Source organism: Mustela lutreola, chromosome 12 (assembly GCF_030435805.1).
Source record: "Mustela lutreola isolate mMusLut2 chromosome 12, mMusLut2.pri, whole genome shotgun sequence".
Taxonomy (NCBI): Eukaryota; Metazoa; Chordata; class Mammalia; order Carnivora; family Mustelidae; genus Mustela; species Mustela lutreola.
In genome coordinates this window covers 98,380,094-98,385,620 of record NC_081301.1, presented here as the reverse complement: position 1 = coordinate 98,385,620, position 5,527 = coordinate 98,380,094, and the positions used below count along the sequence as shown (strand labels likewise).

At 61.7% G+C, this 5,527-nt stretch overlaps 1 long non-coding RNA gene across 2 annotated transcripts; it reads right to left on the bottom strand.

Annotated features, from left to right (window-relative positions):
- Window positions 1-702: 702 nt before the first annotated feature.
- LOC131812872 (uncharacterized) lies at window positions 703-3,997 on the bottom strand. Of its 2 annotated transcripts, XR_009346528.1 has the most exons (3): window positions 3,093-3,997; window positions 2,915-3,005; window positions 703-1,038 (listed from the first exon to the last, which is right to left on the bottom strand). It is a non-coding gene; the product is annotated as an uncharacterized LOC131812872 (long non-coding RNA). The 2 variants fall into 2 exon arrangements; XR_009346527.1 differs by lacking the exon at window positions 703-1,038 and having other exon boundaries at window positions 1,072-3,005.
- Between the last annotated feature and the right edge of the window lie 1,530 nt (window positions 3,998-5,527).

Below are 5,527 nucleotides of genomic sequence, written 5' to 3'. Positions count from 1 at the left end.
ACCTGTGGGCACAGGGGAGCCCCAAAGCCGTTCGCTAGCACACACGGTCTTCAAAAGCCTGAAACAACGGCGTCCCTGTGACTTCACTGTCCTGGACAGCCCTTCCCACGGGAGCCACGGATGGATACCCGGTCAGAGAGCCTTAGCTCGGGTCCGGCGTGGGTCTGTGTGTTGCTGTGGTCCCCAGTGGCGGGAGGAGCAGCCGTAGCCCCTCAGACCACGAAGCTCTCATCCACTTCCCCAGTTACACGGGGAAGGTCCCAGATGACATCGCCCCGGGTGCAGCAGCTTTGCTGATTTTCACACTTTCTTCCATATCTACCAGCCATTCGTTTGCCCCCGGTGAGGACAGACGCTGTCACATGCAAGGCGGAAGGGGAGAGGTCGGAGAAGCAGAGCACGAGACTCTACCCTGGGGCTCAGCCCTCCCATCCCCCCTCCCCCCTGCTCTGCACCCTCAGACATCTGGGAAGATGAGAAAGGGCCTTCCCCGCCTGAAGAAGGGACAGGAGGTGGCTGGTTCCTGTGTCTCTAGAGCCCAGAAGCAGCCCCTCCAGGTGGCCCCCACTGCCACCCAGAGTGAACCAGCCTTGCTCGAGGCAAGTCCTTCCCTCAGAGACATTCTAAGACAGAGTAAGGACAGACTTTGATAGCATGGCCACGGATTCTGCAAAAACACTCCGATTTTAAAATTTAGGGTGCAAAAGAATTAGCCGGCCAGTAACAACTTAGGCAGCCCGTCCCGTGTTGCCAGGGAAACACCTGCAGGGTATTCGAGGGTCCCGGTCATCGGGACCTGGTGGGCAGTGTTGGAACAGAAGCTTTAAGGCACACTGGAGTGTGCCGGTTCCTGGGACTTGGGAAGCAGTCAGTGGCACCATCACCCAAAACCCAGGCGTGTTTGAGGCAAAGTCACAGAGATGGACAAGGCCCAGGAGTGTCCACGATGCAGCTGTGAGCCACCTGGGGCCGGGAGCAGCCGCCGGCGGGACTCCTCTGGCCCGCCCGCTGGAGAGCCGGGACCGTGGAACTGCTGGCCTGCAGGGCAATGCGCAGAGTGATAACACACCCTCAAAGACGCAAGGAGTTTAATTTGGAGCCTGAGGTAAAGCAGAGAAATGCAAGCCTGGTCGGGCCTGGAGAAGCGTGGCGGGGAGAACCCGCATGGCCAAGGGGACGACCTCCACCAGGCCCTGGGGGGCCCAGGCACGCGAACCTCGGGCCACTCCGATGCACGCAGGAGGTGGTCACCGCTGGGGAGGTGATGGAGGAAACCAGACCAAGTGAAAGTTCCGGCTGCTTCCTCCAGCTGAGAAAGGCTGTCCCGGGCGTGGCCACACGGCATGACCGCCCTCGGGGGCCCACGGAGCCCTCCGCCTGCCTCCTTCCTTCTGGCGCTTCCACAACCACTCAGTGGTCCCGGGAACGGGCCCGTCTCCCTCTCCCAGGGCTCGCCAGCAGGACTGGAGAGACGGGGACCCTGTCCCCTTCGGACACGTGGGGCCGAGCGACCAACAAAGTGATTCCCACGACACACCCTTGGGGTCGATCACTAGGACGTGACACTGTGCCCAAGAGACATCTAGCCCACTGTGTCCCCAGCAAGGACCGAGCGTCTGCCTTGGGTTAAACCCCACCCAGGTTGTGTGGATTCCTCTGGGAGCAGCGGGGGAAGGCGTCCGCCCTCTGGTCCCTGCCAGGCCACAGGCACGTGACGCAGGATGGGTTCCAGGAGGGATCCCGCTCCTGCTTCTGAGAAGAGTGTGGCAGAGGGATGTGCATGACGGGGGACAGGATGGCCTCATGGCTGTGGTGTTGCACGCGGTGTTTGCCAGGGGGCCAACCTGTGGGCAGCTCCTGAAGGGCAAGGCAGGCAAGGGGTGTGGGGGCCCTGGACAGGGTCCCAGCGAGGGCAGGATGTGCCAAGAGCTCTCAGGACCAGTGGGCCAGACCCGGGTGGCCGGGGCCAGGCCTCAGCTTGGCTCGCTCGGGCCGTGCAGACCTCACGGACCCCCCACGGGGACAGCCCAGGGTCAATCCTCAGAGCCCCGGAGGCAGGAGACCCGAGGGCAGCAGCTGCAGGGCTGGCTCTGTGCTCCCTCTCCAGGGCCATCCTCTCCTTAGGAGGACGCGCGCCCCGTCCCAGCACCACTACCTCCCACACAAGGCCAGTCACCTCCCAACACCAGCACAACACAGGTTCTCACATGTGCGTTTGGGGGGCTCAAAGTTTCCGTCGGTGGCATCTGGGAAGAGGGAGCAGAGCAATGGGGGGGACCAGCTCCGTGACAGGAGGAGGACCTTGCAGGCATCCATCCGCAGGGACTGCCACAGGTGACCGGAGGAGCTTTTCAGTAAGGATCGACAGGCCGCAGGAAGACCACGGGACTGGGGCCGGGGGCCACTGCCTCCCCGCGCCCGAGAGGGCAGACAGGGAGTCACTGCCGAGCCTGAGCCCTCCTGCCGGGGAGACAGCGCCTGCAGGAGAGGTGGTGAAGACAGACGCAGACGGCTGCGGAGCCTCTGTCCAGCCCACACCATCGGCCTGCAGGGCCGGGAGCAGGGAGACACGAGGCCTGGAGGGGTCAGGACACGGTCCCCAATACAGCCCACTCTCAGGATGAGCTCCCCAAAGTCCAGAGGTCAAGGCTGCCAGGGGGGCAGTCCCCATGGGGCTGGCGTGTCTGTCGGGGTCTTCCTCCTCCGTCCACAGCGCCGACGCCAGCACCCCTGGGAAGGGCCCAGCTGGGAAGGGCAGGGCGCTCACAGGCAGGAGGGGGCGGGGGCAGCCTGAAGCACCGATGCAGCCCCTCCTTCCTCCCCTGCACGAGCTCTGTGGGGCTCCAGGGCGAGGGGAAGCCGGCTGGAGCTGGGGAGCAGAGAGGAAGGAGTGTGTGTGCAACGGGTTCTGTACCTTTAAGTCCCAAGCAGGCTTCTGGTGCAAAGTTCAAGTTGAGAAAGGCCTTTCGGAATGGAACAGTTGCATAAGTGCGGGATTAGCTGTACTGGATTATAAATACATGGCGGACAATGAGGGGAGGGCGCCCACCCCGCCCCCACGCCAAGGCTAAAGGCCAGCTTCCTCGACTCACCCTCACTCCCGTCCCCACGGGGGTCCTCAGCTCCGGCCACGCGCTCTTCTCTCCGGGGTCCCCAGGTCCTGCTCCATGCTCTGGCTTCCCCTCAAGCCTCCGCCCTCATGGGCCTTCACCCATGGACCCCGAGGACCCGGTCTGAGCCAGGACTCGTGAGTCCCGTGGGCGGTGATGCTCCCAGCACCCCCCCAAAGCCTGGGCGTGACTCTCAGTTCCACACGTGCAGGTGAGCAAACTGGTCCAGGCAGGGCGGACCGGCTCCCTTGTGCCCAACAGCTGGGGGATTCGTGACGGAACAGGGCTTAGCCCTGGCTCTGCGAAACCCACAGTCCACCTGGATCAAAACGTAGACACCTCTTGTGTCTTTGACAAAAACCGAGACATGACCTTGAGAAGAACCATACGGTCCAGAAAGAGAATGGGGAGGTGTTGTCTCTTCCTTCAGTGCCGCGAAGGCTCTGTCCTCACAGGTGACCAAGGGCAACAGGGGCCGAAGTACTTACTCAGCTGGTGACGGGTGAGACCCAGGAGGCGCTTTGTCTCTGTCCCTTACAGCTTTGTCTCTGCTTCTTCCTTTGGTCATTGAACGAATGGCAGCAAGCGCCTGCCACGAGGCTCTGGGAGGGGAGGACACAGGTGGAAGCTCGCTGGTCAGCCAGGAGACAGGCTGCAAACGGTAACCGTAACGAAGTGTGCGGAGGGCCCTGGTGGGCGTTGTGCCAAACCCAGGAAAGCACCAAGAATCGCAGAGAAGCAGGGGCCCCGGTCTGTGGGCAGCTGAGCCGGCTTTGCAGAGGGAGCCCTTGGTCCAGGGCTGACAGTTGAGGAATGGCAGTACCCTGGTGACCTCACTTGGAGGCTCGGAGCCAGCGGACATCGGACAGTGACGAAGCCAGCCTGCGAGGTCCATACCCCACCCAGCCCCCACGTGACCCTGGGGAAGGAGCTCGACGTCTCCACGCTTCCGCGCGTCCATGTATGGAACCAAGACTTGCAGGCGGGCCCCACACCAGCAACGGTGAAGTCGAGAAGCCTCTGCTGACGCAGGTGGGGACCCACAGCCTGTGGGAGAAGGGGGTGGTCTGATGCGGAAACGTGCTGGGTGGCTGTTTTTTCTCCAAGCACAAGCAAAGGGAGATCTTGATACTTTCAACTTCCCACCTTGAAAGGGTTGTTGACCGCAAAGGCCGGGCTCATGCCTAGAAGGTTGGCCAAGAGTGTGGGCTTCACTGTTGTCCAGAGCAGTCTGAGCCGAGAGCCCCAAGCAGGACCGCGTCCAAAGGCAGAGGGAAGAAAGACGGGCGCCTCTGCCCCAGGTGGGGGTCTCCCAGCTCACGAGGGGATGAAGCTCGCTGGTTCCCACGCAGCCTGTGGGGTCCTTACCCGGGTGACCAGCCTCCCAAGAAACTGTCTGACTCAGGAAATCACAAGAAGGAAGTAAAGACAGGACAGGAAACGAACAAAAAGTGAAAACGTCAATATCTTTTCACAGCGGTTTGGCCTGAGCCCACCCGTAGGACTGTTTCAGCTCCTGGGCTGTTTCCACCAAAGGGACTGGTATTTCCAGGCCCTCGTTTTCTGAGTGTGACCTTTGTAAGGCATGATCGCCTGCACTGAAACCAGGATGAGAAGCGGCGTTCTTCACGGAAGCTGCGACTGTGGCTGCAGAACGGGGTCGGCCGGGCGTCCCCGGAATCCCCAGAAACCGTCCCCTCCCTGCCGCGGGTAGGCGCTGCTGGGCTAGCGGCCGTGAGGCTGGGGGCCTCACACTCGTGCACCCAGCGGGTGGCGGGAGCGTCGGTGTTCCCCGGCACTGTCGTCGCTCAGACGCCAGGGACTGCTCCCACGGTCTCTTATCGGGAATTACTACCCATGTCCCTGGTATGGCCAAAACCAGGCCAAAAAAAGAAAAAAAGGAAAAAAATAGAACTTTTGAGTCCTATGTTGTTCTCGAGTTGGTCTGTCCATTGATGTCCATAGTCCCCATCCTAACCGACCGTAAGAAACTCCCCTTTTCCAGCTTAAAGCTGCAGGAAACCTGCGCAGGAGGCTAATGTCCCCAAGCGACGACTCAGAGGCGTGAGTCCCCCAAGCGACGACCCCGTGTGCGTTCCACACAAAATCGTGGCATTACTGTCTGCGTAGAGGACCAGGTGCACCACGTCCGCTCCTAGCGAAGGACGGCCGTGTCCGCCTCCCCGCCGCAGGACACACAAGTCTGGGAGGCCCCTCGCCCGCCCAGGGCTGCGTGTCCCTCTCTGCCCGTCCACTTCTGGGCGTGGACCCGTGGACCCTTGGTGCCGTCTGGCAAGGCCCAGGGACCCGTTCATGGAAGAGCGCACCCCTTCGTGGAATAAAATTCACGGGATTACAAAAGAACCTAATGAGAGGGAGCGCGAGTTATAGGAACGTTTCTTCAAATCCAGAATGTT